Genomic DNA, 19,110 nt, shown 5'->3' on the forward strand with positions numbered 1-19,110 from the left:
TGGTTGCCTTTATTTTTGTAGTTAATTGATAGTTTTTCCAAGTACAGTGGGACAGAAACCCATGTGGCAAGAAATTGAAAAGAGAAAAGAAGGTATGAAGGGGTAATAAAGTTTTTCTCAAATAGAGCCTTATTTGTTTGAGTCTTCTGCAATTTTGATTCTATTTAAAGCAATCTAAATTTGTTTGCGTTTCATTCAGAATCTCTTTTTGTGATCTTTTTATTTATTTAATCTTTTTAGTGAAGAACTCTGTACCTGCATCTTCTTTCTGAGCTCGTGTGTCTGCCTGTCTGCCTTTGATTGGCCTTCTTGTATCTCATTAAACATTTTTGTTACTGTTGTTTTGAAATCATTGTCAAATAGTTCTCTATTTCAGGCTCTTTTATACTTGTCCCTGCTCTCATTTTGCTATTCCGCCTTATGTTGAGACGTTCCTTGCCTCCTAGGCATATATATATTGCCTTATTTATTGCTACATATGTGTGTGTATGTGGTTGGGGCACTGAGGACTTGACTTTGTCCTCTTAGTTTACCTTAGTGTGAGATGGAGAAAGGAGGGGGGGTCTAGGGCTCGGTTGGAGGAGTGGAGTTAGTCACCTTTGACTCTTGTTTTGTTCTGCAATAAGCTGTATTCTATGCTTATGTTGTTTTCATTTCCTCCTCACCTCCCTGTTGTTCCTTTCTTCTGGGGGTTGTGATCTATGAAAGTTGGGCCTCCCAGTGGGAAGGGCAATATCTGGATCTCCAGGCTCACACTCTGGGAATAATTTGCACTCAGCTCAAAGGTAGCACTGTGTGTATAGTGGGAGCACATGTACCCACTTAATACTATGACTGCCCACAATGGCTGCTGCTGCTCTGCCTTTGCCTTAACTACAGCTTCCGCAAGGTTGGATTACCTTGTGGAGAATTTGTGAGTTGACTCTAAAGGCTTCTTTCTGTTGTAGAGCTCATAATGGGGTTGAGTCTGGCTCCACCTGACTTTTCTTTGATCTCTTCCAGAAGGGATGGGGGAGGGAGCTTTCTGTGGACACACTGCCCCAATTGTGGGTTTCCCAGTTTCCCCCAGTGAGAGTCTGCCTTGGGTTAGGCATGGTCCCATATTGTGCCAGGGAAATTCCTCCCAGGAATTTCACAGTGCCTGGTTTTCCCTTGGAGTGGCTTAGGGAGTTGACCCCCTGCCCTGACCCACTCTCCATAGCCTCCTCCTATTCTTTCCCCTCAGGAGCCATCAACCTTAGTTCTTGAGCTCCTTTGAGATATTCTGGAACTGTATAGCTGATTCTAAGAGTCTGAATTTTTCTAGGCGTACATGTCAGTGTTTTTTTTCTAGTTGCTTTCAAGGGAGAGGGTGATTCCAGCCTCTTTATACTGCCATGCTGTGGGTCTCCATTATATGTATTTAACATTGTCTTTGCTCACTCATCCACTAGTGGACATTTAGGTTGTCTCCAGATCTTGCCTATTGTGGATAATGTCATAATGAATGAGTGTAATTATCTTTTCAAAATACTGAATTCCTTTACTGATGCACACAAGAGCTGGGGTACAGGCTAGAAGTGGGGGTGGTTGTGAGAGGATTCACCAGAGACACAGTGGGGAACAGAACAGGCAGACTGACTGAAATATGCTTCTGAGGGGAGCAGCAGGTGAGGCAGGAGAGGTCTGCTGCACTATGTGGGTTGCTCCCTGGCCAGGGATCGAACTCGTGCTGCAGAGGCTGAGGACAGCTTCATAGGTTGTGTCTTAACCCCTTGCGCCACCATGGAGGCCCATAATCCTGAATTCAATTACTTTGGATAAATACCTATAAATTAAATTGCTGGAACATGTGATAGTCTTATTTCTTATTTTGTGAGGATCCTCTACACTAGTTTTCATAGTAATTGTATCATTTTACAATTCCAGGAACAGTGCATAAGTGTTTCAGTATCTCCATATACTCACCAATGCTACTTACCTCTTATCTTATCGATAATTGCCACTTTAACAAGTATGAGGTGACATTTCCTTGTGGCTTTGATTTATATTTCCCCAATGATAGTAATGTTGAATAACTTTTCATGTACACACTTGCCATTTGTATATCTTTGGAGAAATGAAGTCTTTACCCCATTTTTATTGAAGTCTTTACCCCATTTTTAATCTTGCTATCCTTTGTTTTTGCTATTGAATTGTGGCAACTCCTTAAATATTTTGGATATTGTAATACCCTTTTTCAGATATATGGTTTGCAAGTATTTTTCTCCTGTATGTATATTGCCTTTTCATTTTATTATTTCTTTTGCTATGCAGGTTTTTTTTACTTTTATATTGTCCCACCTGTCTATTTTTGTCTTTATTAACTATAATTAGTATCACAAGCAAGAATGAAATACATGGATATAGATACATACACTAAGAAAGAAATTATAGTTTGATACACTATTTTCTTATCACTTGATATATGGCTGTTACTTTACAAAAAAATGTAGAAATGAAGTAGTCCTCCAATAAGAAATATTTGTTTCCCTGATAAAATGTCATGCCCTATTGCTATTTCCAGACCTTTTACACTATATAGTGAATTTTTGGTGTCCATTCTGTATCATATTGTGATCTTCTTGATACTTCTTAAATGACAGTCAGACTCATATATGTAGTTCCAATATGACTCATAACTCAACCAAAGGGTCATTATATGGGATCAATTTACTACCAGAGACAGTAGTGGCAGCATCACAGCTGCAATATGGGGAAGCCGTGGGAAGATGCCAGCAGTTATAATGCATCTTCTGATTTCAGAAAAATTAAAATGTGAAGAGTATACTTTAGAATTGATAAACTGTATTAAAAACTTTTCTTATTCTTAGCTTTTTGTGCAAATATAAGTTGTTTCAAGTTGTTGTTTTTTTTTTAAGCAGTGACATAAATGCTTGAGGAAATTGGAAATATGGGGTCTGTTTGCCCCTTGAGTACCTAGTATAGTATCTTACAGTTAGTAAGTGCTTAAGAGATAGATTCAAATTAAGAAATGTGTATATGAATAGACAACAATATTTATTATAATCATCAAACTTGCTAAGCGACTAGAATTTAAATATTCTACCCACTATAAAGAAATTATCTAATGTTGTGGGTGCTAATTTTTGCTCCAGGAGCAATCATTACAGTATGTAAATATCAAATTAATGTATTATATACCTTAAATTTATCCAATGTTATATGTTAAATATTTCAATGAAAAACAGAAAAAAAATGGGCATGTGATTTTTCCCTCTTCTAGAATGACGCTTATCTTTTAAAAAGATTATTCACCATGGAATTTCTTTAAATAGCATCTTAAAATTTTATTTATTTTTTACTCACATCAGGATCACACATAGTTTTTCAGATACACATCAGATGTATAATGTAAGATACATCTATGGTCTCTGTCTAGTTATGAAAATTAAGAGCAAATCCAGCATTAGAAGATCAGAAAGAGGAAAAAAGCAGGAGATTAAGTTTTTGTCCTGGTTGACCTTGTTGCTGTTCTTCTGTTACTTGTCTGTGTAGTCTTGTTTTTTTCTAAAGAGAAGTAGTGAATCCAGAGTAATGTGACAGCTGACTCCTCATTTTACCGAAAAACCAAAATTCTAATGAAGGGCCATGTGATGTAAGCTTCAATCTCCCTTCCTTTAAAGTGTCTGGCATGAAAAAAGAGCTGCCATCTGCTGTCATATGAGCACCAGTGATTTCTGATTTTCTAGGTTCTTTGATTTTCTAGGTCATGACTCTGGATTGACATAGAAATCTGAGAGTGGTAAGGGAGTGACCATTGTTTGCCAAGTGAATTTTTGATCCAAGGTAAAGGGGCTCAAAAATGCAAAGAACGAGCCTGGACTTTCCCCTTAATATTTCTGAGCCAGACTGGAATCTCTTCCTCTAGGACTGGGAAGCATGTCAGCCCCTTCTTGGTTTTCAACCTGTGATCAGCCACATGTCCTCCTCTGCCCCTCTGTGGGAGATTGATGAATCTGTGCTCCAAGGCTCCTTCCCAGGGAACTTTGCTAAGAGAGTACAGGGTATCCTTCATTGTGAGAATAGAGAACAGAATCACATGTCAAAGAACCAGTGGGAGACCATAGCTTATACATCTATTTATGCATGTGGTTATTGCTCTCTGGGAGTCCAGGAGTGAAGGGGAAGACAGGAAGCCATGCTCTGCTTCCTTTTTGATAATAGTCATCTCACTTTAATACTCTTTATATATCACAAGCATGTTTGATGGCTTAATTTATTAATTAATGTCCTGAATAAAAAAGCTGTTATTCTCAGGAATCTGTTTATAGGTCACTTATGGGCTCAGCCTCCTTCCTAACTCCCTTCTCTGTTTTTTAGTAACCTTTCAATATGAAACTTCAAGGAGTTGTCCATACTTAAAGTCCTTTATTTGTCTTATTTCTCTCCCCTCTTTTACTCTTAAATATCTTATCAGTCATACTTTCTCCTCCAACACTGCGGCAAATCTGCCTTAGTCAAGATTCCAAAATTCATGGTTATTTCTTAGTCCTGTAAGAAGTGTTTAATAAGAATTATTAGAATGACTTGGTCCACTGGAAATACTTTCAGAATCCCCCACATACTGGTTTTCTTTCTCCTTTACTGGCTGCTCCTTCTCAGTGTCACTTTGTTGTTGAAGTTTCTCATCTCCCTGAACTCTCAATGTTGAAGTGCCCTGAGGTGTCTTTGAACTTCTTTCTTTTTTTATATAGCTACTCCTTCAGTGTTCTCATTCGGTCTAGAGACCATATATAGAGGATAAATGCCATATATATGTTGACAAATACCACATTTTTACCTCCAACCTGGGTCTCCAGAACCTAATAGAGATCTCAAAAATATCTTGTCCAAATTTGAGCTCTTGCTACTGTCCTCCAACTCCTACCCTTACCTGTTCCTCTTGCAGTCTTTTCCACATAGCAAATGGCAATTGCAGACTCCCAGTGACTCAGGCTAAAATCTTTGAGTCAGACTTTGGCTCTCTTTTCTTTTATAGCTTATACACATCCAATTCAACAAGAAATCCTGCTTACTTTTCTTTCTAAATATATTTAAAATCCGATCACTTCTTAGCACCTCTACTGATACCAATAATTCAAATTGTTACTATTTCTAATCTGAAATATTTCAGTAGACCCTAGCTAATGCTTTAATATTTGTTCTTTTCCTCTTTATTCAGTTCTTAACACAGGAGTTGGTATTCAAGGTTAAATCATGCTATACCTTTTTTTTTTTTGAACTGTCCACCTATTCCTCATTTTACTGAAAAACCAAAATTCTTATGAAGGGCCTGTGAGACCTTATACCAGGTGTTCCCTACCTTCTCCTCCAACTTCAACTCTTGCTTTTCTTCTTTTGCTCATTCAGTCCAAATACATGACTACTTTGCTGTCCTTAATGTATGCGAGGTATACCCACAATGTAGGAACTTTGCCTGAGTTGCTTCCTTCCCTCTTATCTCTTTACCCTTAATACCATAAGCCTCTGCAACCCACTTCATCAGCTACTAATTAGATGGCTCCCCTTGTCCCTGAGATTTCCCCTGACCCCCATATTTAAACATATAAATCTTCGTTTAGCCAACCCCTATTTTCCTTTCTTGTTTTACTTTTTCCATAGTATGTGGCATCATCTGATATTTCACATCTTTTAATTATTTATTTTATCATTTTTTATCTACTCTGCTTTACCATGAGATTCCATGAAGGTTGGGGTTTCATCAGTTTTCTTAACTGATATGAGTGGTGCTTATCACTTAAAGCCTCTGATGCTTGTTGAATGAATTGATGTGAGTGAATATGAGGCACCACATTGGGGTGTTGTCTTGGTTCTGCTATGACAAAATACCATAGACTATATGACTTAAATGACAAACATTAATTTCTCACAGTTCTGGAGACTGGAAATTCCAAGATCACAGTATCATCAGTAGATTAATTTTCTGATGAGAGCTGTTACTGTTTTGCAGAAGCTGCCTTTCTGCTATATCCTCAAAGGGGGCTGGGATGGGGAAGAGAAAGAGAAAATGAACTAGCTCTGATTGCTCTTCCTCTTCTAGAACACTAATCTCATCATAAGGTACCCCCTTATGACCTTATCTAGCTCTAATTACATCTTCAAAAATTATCATCACATTGGATGTTAAGACTTTATTACATGAATTTGTGGGGGATACAAACTTTCAGTCTATAACAATTGGAGTAGCTAGATCAGGCCTAGAGTATGAGTCAGGACTGAGAGAAAGGTATAAAGGGTTGAAAGAGGTGATGAGACCAATGATGCTTGAAGAAAAGAGGTGAATGCAAGATGTGTGGAACTTAATTTTGGAGTCTTAATTTGGTCTCTAGATGGTCTTGACTAAATATTTAAATTTTTTTTTGTATGTAATAGGGACTCTTTAGTGAAAAGATGCTCATAACCTTAGAATATAGATAAAGATAGATCATTCATTTCTGAGGTTGTTCTGGAATGAGGAGCATTGATTCAGACAATGAGAGACAAACTGGTTAAGGAGTTAAATATTTGCTAATATTTCTTCTGCAGTAGAATCTGGAGCTTCATCCCAGTTTCATTCCTTTTTCTGCCTTATTCAGCAGTATTGTTTCTCACTTATGTGATGGACACTGGCTTCTCAGGAGCTTCTTGTCCTTATGAGATAATAAGCTTTCATAATTTTGTGACACTCACAAAGAGTCTTAAGGATTCAAGGCAAGGAGCAGCCACTTAAACTGAAATAATTTGGGATACAATATGTAGAGGTGGGAATAATGTCAAGAGAAATTCGTTTGGAATTATGACTTCTAGATAAAAGATAGCATAGATAACTTCTAGATAACATAGATAAAACCTTAACATTTGTGTAAACATCATCATCTTAAAAGCACTTGACTCTTTGGACTATTTGGTTAGTGGGGGTGGGGAAAAATATCATTATTTATAGATAACTGAGTAATCTTTCCAAGAATTAAAGTAATTATCTGGGACAGGAGTTCTATTCTGAGATTGTTGGTTATTCTAATTAGGTCACTTCTTATCTGATGAACTATTAATATAATATTTCCTGCTTTTTTATATAACTAAAGTCACTGACATTTTGCAATAAAGTAGAATCTGCATTACGCTAGGTCATTTCCTAGGAAATCAATTCAGTGTGATAGCTTCAGTTATCATGTATCTTGGAGGTTTTAAAAGATTGAATGTTTTTGTGATTATGAAATAACACATGCTTGCTGAAAAGAATTTGGAAAATAAAACTGATAATTTTGCCATCCTGTGATAGTCAGTATTAATAATTTTGGCAGATTTTTGCCCAGAAGTGAGAATACTGTTTGACTTGTGATGTACTTTGTACATTTAATATTATGTGATTTGCCTGTGTGTGTCATTAGATATTCTTCAAAATGCAGTTTGAAAGGATATGAAGGATGTCCTTTCATGCATACTTCAGTTTCAGGCATTTTGTTCTTATATAAGATAGTTTGTAAGCAATTGCTTTCATGCTAAGAAAACATATTTTAGAGGTTCTCATTTGTGCTCTGGGTATCATAAGAGAAAAGTAAAGACAGTCCCTTCCTTCAAAAGTTATTCATTTATGACCTTACCTGACACTGTAGGGAAATTCTTGCCTATGTAGAAATGTGTTGAATTATTATCTATACCGAAGGCTTGCTAGTCCTGAATCCTTTCGCTTAAGAAGTATATACTGCAGTGCCTCCCAAAGGGTAACTTACAGTCTTGTATGTGTATCTGATGGCTTGTCTGTTGTTGCAGTCATTAGCACATCTCTCCCTACCACACACCCTCCTTCCCAAACCCACCAGAACCAGTGCTTTTAAAGTTGATCCTACGAATCCACTCATATACTACAAATCCACTCATATACTTGTCGAAATGTTCCTAACTCTCCAAGGGAGCTCAGGCCATCATGAAGAAGGGTAGCTCTTTTTTCTGAAAGATATTATGGATTTGGATTATAGTGGATCAAGTAAGCCCTAAGATGTTCTTTTGATGTTTGTAATTTCTCAATTTTTTTTTTTTTTGGCCAGATATTTTGCATTGCTTTGTTATTTGGTGAAAGAATGGAATTCTAATTTTGAAATACAAGGTGAAGAAATGGTAGAAACAGAAGCATAACATAAAGTGATGGGTTAAAAACGCCAGTGCTAAGATCCTTAATGTAATTCTCCCTTTGATTGTTCTCACTTGAAAGAATGCCTTTCCCTTCCCATTGTCGAGTACTACCTGCTGTCAGTTGGAGAGGGAGTAAGTAGAGCAACTTGTCAAAGTCTTTCTAAGCTCCCTTCATATGGTTTGCAGAAACGGAGCTGGATTTTCATTTCTTCTTTCATTCAACAGGAGTCCCTTTCATGTTTGAAAATTGAAAACTCGTGTTTTTCAGCGTGGAGTGAGGATGTGTGTGCCCTCTGGCACACCTGTTTCTAATTTCCTGACTTGAAAGCATAACCCATCAAAAGGAGCAGAAAAACAATTTCTTTCTGACACGCTGCTTCGTGTTCCTTACTGGACTGAAGGCCTTCATGGCTTTGCCATCTTAGTTCCCTCTGTAGAAGGTTCTTGTTAAAGGCAGAGTTCACTCAATACTAGCAGTGCCTTTTATAGCACAGGGCTGTTTTTGGTATTTTGTTGTGGTAGTGGTGGTTCTTTTCAGCTCAGGAAATATAGTTGAAATAAGATTTATTTAAAAAAAAAACACAGAAAGGTCTTAAAATTTTTAAACATTAAGTTTAACTGGGCAGTATATGTTGGAAGGGTATATGTAAGCTGATCGGTGAGCTGATTGGCCAGAAATAGGGTTTGGTTAAGCATAGAATGTTTAAATTCCAGAGCGCTGTTTAACATAAATCAAATATTTCCAAGGCATTACTTCAGATTTGTGTGTACTTTAAAGTCTTGCCAGCTTAAATGACTGTGAGGCACAATATGTTGACTTTGAGTTTTGTAAATTGATAATTTGTTGCTATGAAAGTTGTACATGGTATAACTCATCACTTTCTAAAGGTACATAATATGTCTGATGTTGGCAAGCTGTTATGAAAAAATTGATGCCCAGGGAGTTCAGGTTTTAGCGCTCCGATGCTTGAAGTTTGGATCAGTTCCTCTTAAGGCTTCATTGTACATTTTCAGCATAAGATACATGATTCTTTAGAAACAAACTTTGGTTTGGGCTTCCAGTTTCTTAGAATTATTTGGAATAACAATCGTAATGGTGTCTCTTTGCTTGGTAGGCTTTTTTTTTTTTCTTTAACATTTACTCTTATCACACTTCAGAGTGTATGAATCTCCTGCAACTCTTATTAAAATGCAGATTGTTATCCAGTGGGGCTGGAAGGGTCCTGGAGTTTTGCAGTTTTCACAAGCTCCCCATTGATGCCAGTATGGCTTGTCTATTGATCATGCTTTAAGTAGCAAGACAATTTTCAATGCAAAGTGATTCTTTCCCCATGCTGTGCCTTGCACATTACACTCATCCCCTACAGTTCCACTGTCTTTCCCCCCACTGTGTTTGATACATTTAAGGTTAGCAGATCTTACTTTTTTACACTGATGTCTTATTTGGTTCCCCTATATTAACAATACAAAACACAACAAAACAAAACACACAATTATAAACCAGAGATATCCTGCAGGGGAGGCGGAGGGAGAGGGATCAGGGGGAGGGAGGGAGGAGCACAATGGACTATGGTGATGGTACACGGGTGCATTGGTGAAGGAAACTCCATGGGGACTACACTTGGGTGTGAGAGGGAAACAAATATTTTTAAAAAATGAACAAGGATGTAAAAAATAAATTAAAAAAAAAGAAAAAAGAAACAACGTATGCCACCAAAAAAAAAAAAAGTAAATAAAGTTAGGAGATCTGGTGTATATCCCTAGATATCCCTAAGGGTATTAACAGATAGTTAAAAGTGACCATATGAACCAATATGAATAGGGAATTCCGAGACGAGGTTATTGTTTGTCTGAAATGATAATTGTATTTTCAGATGCTTATGAAATATACCTATGGGGTCATCTGATATATTAGCTAAGGTTCTTATTGCAAACAGAAATGAATAAAACTGCTAATTCTAAAAGGTGTTGATAGAGGTAAGGAGGATGTAATGCTGAATCAAATGTGTTTAATTTTACTCACTTTGTCCATGGTTGCTGGTTAATTTGAACACAAATATTTATTTGTGAATCATGGAGAAATGGAGACATGTAAATGTAGAATGTAGAAACAAGCTTTCATTTTATTTGTTATTGAATATATGTCATGGTTCTCATTAGTGAATCTAGCCCACAGTATAACACACCATGACCTTAAATTTTTATTTTCAGAAAGTTTTGTTCATATACAAAAAAGTATTTATTTGTTGTTTTATATTTCTTTTGACTTTGCTTAAAAATAATTGAAACAAGCATTGGCCAATATGAAGCATGGATATTCATTTTTAAAAAAAATCTGAGCTGGATGTTGAAGAATCAGAGAATTCAACTAAAATTCCTCAGTAGCGTTTTAGATCTACACATACCCGCATTGAATGGAAGAGCAGGCACACACATGAGGCAGTTTGGGGTATAGGATATCATGGATTTGGGAATCAGAATTGATATTGAATTGGAGTAGAGGAAGCAGGTGGGAAAGGTATAGCCCCCTGTACCAGGAAAAAAAAAAAGCATTTTTTTTAAATGAAGGAGAAACATAAAGTTATACTAGTTATCCTTGATTTTTCCATTTTTGTACCCCTGAGCTAGGATTCAGTGTTATGGGTGCATCTGTAATGCTGAATTCTATTTTTTCCATCCATTTCTCTCTATTCTAGTCGAAATGAAAATGTTTTCCTCATTCTTCATAATTTCCTTATAAATTATATGTGCGTAATCTATCATATTAACCACTATTTATTGATATTAAAATAACATTGTATTGTACAATTATATTATAATATTGATATTAATTTTACAATAATAAGCTCCTGACTGAATTCTGCTCTGATGATATGGTGGTGTGTCTTCAGAGCTAAAAAAGAATATTTGCCTCATAGAGTTAAGATGGCTAGTAAGATTTCTGTCAGAGGACAAAAAGGAACTTGAAGATTTAATGAGCATTTGCTTCATCTGAGTTCTGCCTTGATCTTAAATTTTAGATTGCCTCTTTACCTCAAGGGTACATGCTAAAATAAATTTAGTGGAATATAGAAATATAATCTTCTCAACTGAAATATTTTTAATATATTTGTCCCTTACATCTTCAGTTTGTCTGATTTTCTCATCTATTTTGATTTTACTTCACATCTTAGTAGCAGTTCCTTGTTTGTAGTTTTTCACATCAGTATTTTAGCCTGTTTGCATCTGGAGTAAGATTAAGGATGCAGACTTAGGTTTGTGTATAATCCTAAGCTTTTCTTGGAACCAGTTTTGCAGTTGAAACTCTGTCCTGTCATCAAGTTCATGGATGGCTTTCAGCAACTATGTGACTTGCACAGGTAAATTTTATTTTGATCTACAAGTTTGGGCAACTCTTATTCGAGTAACCCAATTATCATCATTACTTCATTTGTTTATTGCTGTCATTGCGTTATAAATAACTTAGCATTTTTTTGAGGAAGGAGTGCATGTTTCTTTTTTTGCTCTTGTTTGAACTCTACCCTATTCAATAAATATCTATTGAATTGAATTCAGTAACTCTTTCCATATTTTGAAATGTTGTCAAACAGATTGTTTGGCAAAATGACTTATTTGTTCCACATTGGTAAACTAGTAAACTAGTTGTTGGTATTCTCTTAAACTGCTTGTTTAAGAACTTTAGGTTTTCATGCTGAAGATTCTGTTCTATTGACACGAAGGATGGTTTAACTTATATTACCTTATATTACCGTAGTAGTTAGAGGGCTGCAGATAACAGAAATCACAGCTCAAATTGGTTTCAACAATAAGAAATTACATGATTTCATACAAGAGGATGTTCAGAAGTATAAGAGGGAGATCAAAAGTAGGTGGACTCTAGGGTTGGTTGATTTAGGGGTTCCATTGATGACATCAGAATTCCAGCTCTTCATTTCTCATGTTTGCTCTGCTGTCATTATTGTTGACTTTTTTTTGCTGATGGCAGAATGGCTATTGCATTAGCAGAAAAACTGTCACATAAAAATCTCTAGTGGAATAAAAAAAATAATTTTTTTAATATCTCCCTTTGTAGGAGTGAGGAACACTTTCCTCAGAAGCTCCCCAATAGACTTCTCACATTTTATTGGTTGGCTAATGTTGGTTCACATGCCCATTCCTGAACTGTTCACTTGCAAAGTGAGATTACCCAAAACCAATCAAGGGTACATCATAAGCTGTGGGTCATGTACTTGACTGTGGGTGGGAAGAGTAGAAAGCAGAGAAATATCAAGATCCTGTAAGAAGGAAATAGATGTGCTGGTAATCTCTATTATTTTACTAAGCTTGACACTTGCCATCACTTTGTGATTAATAATAGGAATGATAACAACAGTGACCATTGTTGAACAATTGCTATAGTCAGGCACTGTGCTAAGTACTTTTCTCATAATGGCTTATTTTTATATGAGAAATCTGAGGTTCAATAAGGTCAAACAATGCCCAAAGAATCTGAAGAATTTTCACTCAATGATAGTAGAGAAATGTGAAAAAGAAGAGGAGCTAAATTGAAATTTAATCAGCTGTTGGTTAGGTATTCAGAGAGTTAAAAACATGTTGTCATTTAAGTCTGTCCTTACCAAAGCCATGCTTTGTCATGGCATTATTTTTGGTTAACAGAGACCTGGCTGTGGAAAATGGATGTTTTTGTTTGGAAAAATCAAATGCAGTAGATTAAAAAAAAACATGCCACCACAAAGTTTGTTTATATCTTCATTTCATTCAAATTGAATAGATGAAATGGGATCTGTCCTTTTTCATATTGTTTATGTTCTGCTTTGCTTCTTGGTTTTGAGGCAGGATTCCTAGTTCTGTTTGAATTTGTTTCCCTCTCAAGTATCATTTGTAAGATTTATTGTGGAAATTAATAGACAGAAAGTGTTTCTATTTAGTAAAAGTTTAATAATTGTCCTAGTATGACATAATAAAATGCAATTTCTTAGTCTTAAAAAATACTTTTAAACATACGTTCCTTTAACTTCAATCTTTTTTTTTTTTTTTAAGCCCAGAGGAAGAGAAAGTGCTTTACATAAGTAACCACTGTAATATTTAAAACAAATGGTCATTCAGGGTTTCATTTCTTTTAATATAAGGACAAAGTTAGAATCTTGAGTTATGTTTTCTTTAGGCATAATAATAGGGTGGTGTGTAAATAAAATGTATGAAATCAAAGTGACCAAAGTTGTTTTTGCTCAATGAAACTAATATAAATGGCATTGTGTGTGTGTTTGTAAGTGTGTCCATGTACACATATGTGCACATAAAAGGATTGCACAAAGGACTGAGGTGTGATGTTATATCCTCTAATGAATATCTTCTAATTTTTGTTTCAGCCATTATACTGCAAAATATTAGGTATTTGAAGTGAAGAGGTGGCTTAACTAGATGTTCATGATGGTCATTCCATGTCATGTTACCTTGGTAATGACAAGGAGAAGGCTACGCTCACCTGGTGTGCTGGAATGCTTTAGTCTTGCTGTCTACCCAGTACTTCTTTCTGTCTTTCTAAGTAGTAACAGGGCTTTCCAGCCTAAAACGAGGCCTCTGCAGCAAGGTAACTGGATGTCTTAAGTGGTAGCTCAGGATGCTCAAATTGCAAAATTGAAAGCCTTTAGGCTTCCTTAGGGCTTATGCATGAGTCTGGCATTGTGTTTTTAATGATAAAAGTGAATAACATGACCAACTTAGTTTCATTGTAGGACAAGATCACATAAAGCATGAGAAATGAGCACTTCATTTATCAGGGCCCATCTTAGGAGACTTGTTACCGTAGTAATTCTTTTTGAAACAACGATTTTCCCTTTAAAAACTAAAAATGGTGTATTCTCTTCCAAAAAAACATACATCTGAACACAGTTGACTGCATAACTTAACACAAAATTTTAGTGAAATTTCATGGGATTTTTATTCATGGATTATCCACCTTTTGTGCCCCTGATTATCTTATAAAGTTTAGGAATTTATCAACTCTTAAGTTGGTGATTAAAATGGTAACTTATTTTATTACCTCTAAATAGCTATGTAAACTTCTGCTCTATGGTTTAGTCTGCTCTATGGTTTATGTTAGAATAGTCATCAGGTTTTTTTCTAGGTTTTGTTTTCATTTGCATTATTTTTTGCAGTTACAATTATTGTATGTAGCTTTCATATGCTGGTTTATTTCCTTACTATTAATTCCCGGAAGTATGATTAATAAACTCAGAAAGAAGGAAATTTTAAAGGATTTTGGTAGATATTAACAGTGTCTTTTCATAATAAGAACTAAGTACTTGTAAGTTGCATTATTGGATATCTGTAAGATAATATATTCTGTATTTAATTTATGAAGCATAGAGATAGAATCAAATCCCTGCCTTTCTTACCTCAAGGATGACCACTATCTTGTGTTTTCATTCTTTTAAAGAGAAAAGTTTAATCACATATATGTATCCATAAATAACATATTATTCAGTTTTATGGTTTTTATTGAGCTATGGGGAGTGTGGTGCATAATCCTTTGTGATTTGCTTCTTTTATGAAATAATAGCTTTCAATAGCATTTTCTCATGTGGTTGCTATGTAACTCTAAGTTCATTTAGTTTAAGTTTTATTTAATATTCCTTTGTATCCTATGATTTCTCCTGCATTTATTTGTTATAATTCTAAAATGAAACTTTTTTGTTCATTGTCTATTTGACTACCCACAGTTTATACAGAAAAAGTAGAAAAGATACCTGTTTTGTTATTGGTACATCATTTTTCAGAATAATGAGATGATGCCCAGGCAATATCCTAAGATACTCAGGTTTTATTTAATTAAAAAAAATTATTTTATCTATATTTATTTGCTCACATGTAAAACTGTCAATTTATCGATTTTTATGTAATTGATGTTTTCCAATCCTTTAGATATATTATTTTCTCTCTTCTGTTTTAAAAACTAATATTTGGAAGTATTATAAATACAATTCTCCATTTAGAAGGTTTTAGGTGACATGCACATGAGGATTATGTCTTTTATCATTATAAAAATATCCTTTAGCTCTAGGTATTCCTCTTTATTTTGACATCTATTTTGTTTAACGTTAATATAGCCATACCAGCTGTCTTAAGCTTAGTACAATTCTGGTATGTAACTTTTCACCCACTTTACTTTTAACCTATTTTCTCTTTATACTAAAGTATGTTTCTAGCACAAACTGGGATTGTAGTCTAGAAAATGAGAAGAAAGAATCAGAAAAATGGACAATTGTTAAGACGCTCCACTACAAACTTCAACTGATCTAGTACCCAGAGTTTGTTCCAGGCCAGACTTTCTGTTCACATTCAATCAGGGTAATGGTCAGCTGATGCTCTTGGATGTCATTTGATCAGAATATGCAGAGGAATAAGTGACTCACAAAAATGGCATTAAAAACACTGGACCTGGCTTCCCCGGTGGCACAGCGGTTGAGCGCTGGGTTGCGAAGCTGCCCGCGGCCTCTGCGGCACCGGTTGGATCCCCGGCTGCTCCCCGGCCACCGGAGGAGAGTCCCACATGGCGCGCAGACCTCTCCTGCCACCTGCTGCTCCCCTCAGCAGTGTACTTCGGTCCTTCTGCCTGCTCTGCTCCCCGCTCTGGCTCTGGTGAATTCTCTCACCCTCCTGTGCTTCTGACTGTACCCAGTGCATGTACAAACAAAAACAAACAAACAAACAAATAAATAAAAATACATGCCTCTTTAAAAACAAAACAAAACAAAAAACACTGGACCAAATCATGCAGAAAGGACAACAGCCAGGCATACTTTTGTGCGAGAACATCTACTCCGATAGTGGACATTATGATAATGAAAGCATGAAAATGAAGATAATCACCTTTTGAGGAAAAGAGACAGATCCAGGACTGCTGTGTTTTCATAGGAGCCACCCATTTATGTGTGATTAACCTGGGCTCTACAGCCCCCTTTTATTTGTAGTGGGAAAGTTAGCTATCATTCTGGAACTACTGCAAAATTGTCTTGTCCTTTCAGACTTATGTACTTGTGCCCAGATCAATAATGCAAAAAAGAAACTTGAGTGACAATTCCCAGATTGTCAGGCCCTTCAGTACAGTGTACATTTGTCATAATATTTCACAGCAACATAAGATTTATTTATTTTTATTTTATTTTAAAGATTTATTTATTTATTTATTTATATTTGTTTATACAAGCACTGGGTACAGTCAGAAGCACCGGAGGGTGAGAGAATTCACCAGAGCCAGAGCGGGAGGCAGAGCAGGCAGAAGGACCGAAGTACACTGCTGAGGGGAGCAGCGGGCAGCAGGAGAGGTTTGCGCGCCATGTGGGACCCTCCTTCGGTGGCCGGGGAGCAGCCGGGGATCGAACCAGCGCAGCAGAGGCCGCGGGCAGCTTCGCAACCCAGCGCTCAACCGCTGCGCACTGGGGAGGACCAACATAAGATTTATTAATGTGGACAGCAAGGGATAGAACTTTAACATTTTAACTAGAATATTTTTTTCTTTACTTTTCAAAATGTATTTTTGCTATACCAGTATGGGACACATGCCATCCACAGAGTACTAGTGATAGGCTGTTGCACAGAGAATTTCCTTTGGCTTTTTGATTGCCAGTCATTTGTGCTTCTGCACCTTAGACAGGTGTTTCAAAATTTGAAGAAAAGTGACAATTTTTAATCCCCCCCTTTTTTAATTTTATTTATTTTTTTTAAATAATAAATTTTATTTTTATATTCCCCATACAATTGCAACCCCCCCCATTCTGACCCCAATCCCTCCCCTCCCGCCCCCCACCCCCTAAAAAGTGTCTCTGGTTCATAGTTTTTTGTTGATTTTGATTTTCACTTTCTTATAGTTATTCATTTTCCTGGTCCCTTATTTAAGTTTTCTAGATTCCTTCTATGAGTCAGACCATCTGGTATTTTGGTATTTTTCTTTCTTTTTTTTTTTTTTTTTTGCTTATTTCGCTGAGCATGATCCCTTCCAGCGCCATCCATGTTGCTGCAAATTGCATGTGTTTATCTTTTTTGAATGCTGAGTAATATTCCATGGTGTATGTGTACCACATCTTCTTGATCCAGTCATCTATTTTTGGGCATTTGGGCTGTTTCCAAAGCTTAGCTATTGTAAATAGTGCTGCTATAAACATAGGGGTGCAGGTGCTCTTTGGAATTGATGTTTCTGTGTCCTTTGGGTAAATACCTAGGAGTGGAATTGCTGGATCACATGGAAGCTCTATGTTTAGTAGGTCCAGAAATCTCCACACAGCTCTCCATAGTGGTTGGACCAGTTTGCACTCCCACCAACAGTGCAGAAGAGTTCCTTTTTCTCCACACCCTCGCCAACATTTGTTGTTGCTAGTTTTTTTAATATGTGCCATTCTCACTGGTGTAAGATGCCATCTCATGGTAGTTTTGATTTGCATTTCCCTGATGACAAGTGATGTTGAACATTTTTTCATATGCCTGTTGGCCATTTGCATTTCCTCTTCAGAGAAGTTTCTTTTTAGCTCTTCTGCCCATTTTTGGACTGGATTATTTTCTTTGTTGTTGTTGAGTCTCATCAGCTCTTTGCAGATTTTTGTGATCAGTCCTTTATCATTAGTGTTGTGTGCAAAAATGTTCTCCCAGTTGGTGGGGTTTCTCTTTGTTTTTGTTATTGTCTCTTTTGCTGTGCAGAAGCTCTTTAATTTGATGTAGTCCCAGCTGTTTATCTTTTCCTTCACTATCACTGCTTTGGATGATGTGTCTGTAAAGATGTTTTTGATGTGCAAATCACGTAGTGTTTCGCCTATATTTCCTTCTATATATTTTATGGTTTCAGGTCTTATGTCTAATTCTTTAATCCATTTTGAGTTGATTTTTGTGTATGGTGTGAGGTAGTGGTCAAGCTTCATTCTTTTGCATGTAGCGACCCAGTTTTCCCAGCACCATTTGTTGAACAAACTTTCTTTGCTCCAATGCATAGTCTTTGCTCCTTTGTCAAAGATTAGTTGACCATAAATCTGTGGGTTTATTTCTGGATTTTTCTATTCGATTCCATTGGTCTGTATGTCTGTTCTTGTTCCAATACCATGCAGTTTTGATGATTATGGCTTTGTAGTATAGTTTGAAGTCTGGGAGTGTGATGCCTCCATTCCCTTCTTTTTTTTTCAGGAGAGCTTTGGCTATTCGGGTTTTTTTGTGATTCCATATGAATTTCATCAATAATTGTTCTATTTCTTTGAAGAATGACATTGAAATTTTGATTGGATAGCATTGAATCTGTATATTGCTTTTGGTAGGATGGCCATTTTAATAATGTTTATTCTTCCAATCCATGAGCAGGTCCCCCCCTTTTTTAAATTGAGGTAACATTGGTTTAGTGTGTTCGAAGTATAGGATCTCCCACCTCAGGTATTGTTACCATTCTGCACTAATCACAGAGACACACAGTTATAATCCACCAGAGTCCATTGTACTCCCTCCCAATCTTGTCTTGCCCCCTCCCATCTGGTAGCCTTCATTCTATTGTCAACTTTTTAGCGTTAGTTCTTCATTTGGCTTTATCTGATCCTTTGTTTGGTTTTTCTATATTCCACATTTAAGTGATACCATCTGGAATTTGTTTTTCTCCTGAGTTATTTTGTTTAGCACAGTTCCCTCCATATCCATCCATGTTGCCGCAAGAGCAAGACTTTATCTTTTTTATAGCTGAGTAGTGTTCCATATTGTATCTCTATACATATCTTCCTGATCCAATCATCTGTACTTGGGCACTATGGAGATAGCTTGGGTATTGTAAATAGTTCTGCAGTGAACATGGATATTTAAAAATGGCATATTTAGGGCCTCCCCAGGTGGTGCAGTGGTTGAGCGCTGGGCTGCGAAGCTGCCCGCAGCTTCTGCAGCGCCAGTTTGACCCCCGGCCACCGGCGAGGGTCCCACATGGCGTGACAGACT

General features: G+C 36.5%; 1 protein-coding gene across 8 annotated transcripts in view; it reads left to right on the top strand.

The window, feature by feature from the left end:
• Positions 1–19,110, top strand: part of TASP1 (taspase 1) — a 219,268-nt gene that overhangs the window by 93,972 nt on the left and 106,186 nt on the right. The gene's annotated exons all lie outside the window — the stretch shown is intronic.

Source organism: Talpa occidentalis, unplaced genomic scaffold (genome assembly GCF_014898055.3).
Source record: "Talpa occidentalis isolate TD23 unplaced genomic scaffold, MPIMG_talOcc4v2.1 talOcc4.10, whole genome shotgun sequence".
NCBI classification, from domain to species: Eukaryota; Metazoa; Chordata; class Mammalia; order Eulipotyphla; family Talpidae; genus Talpa; species Talpa occidentalis.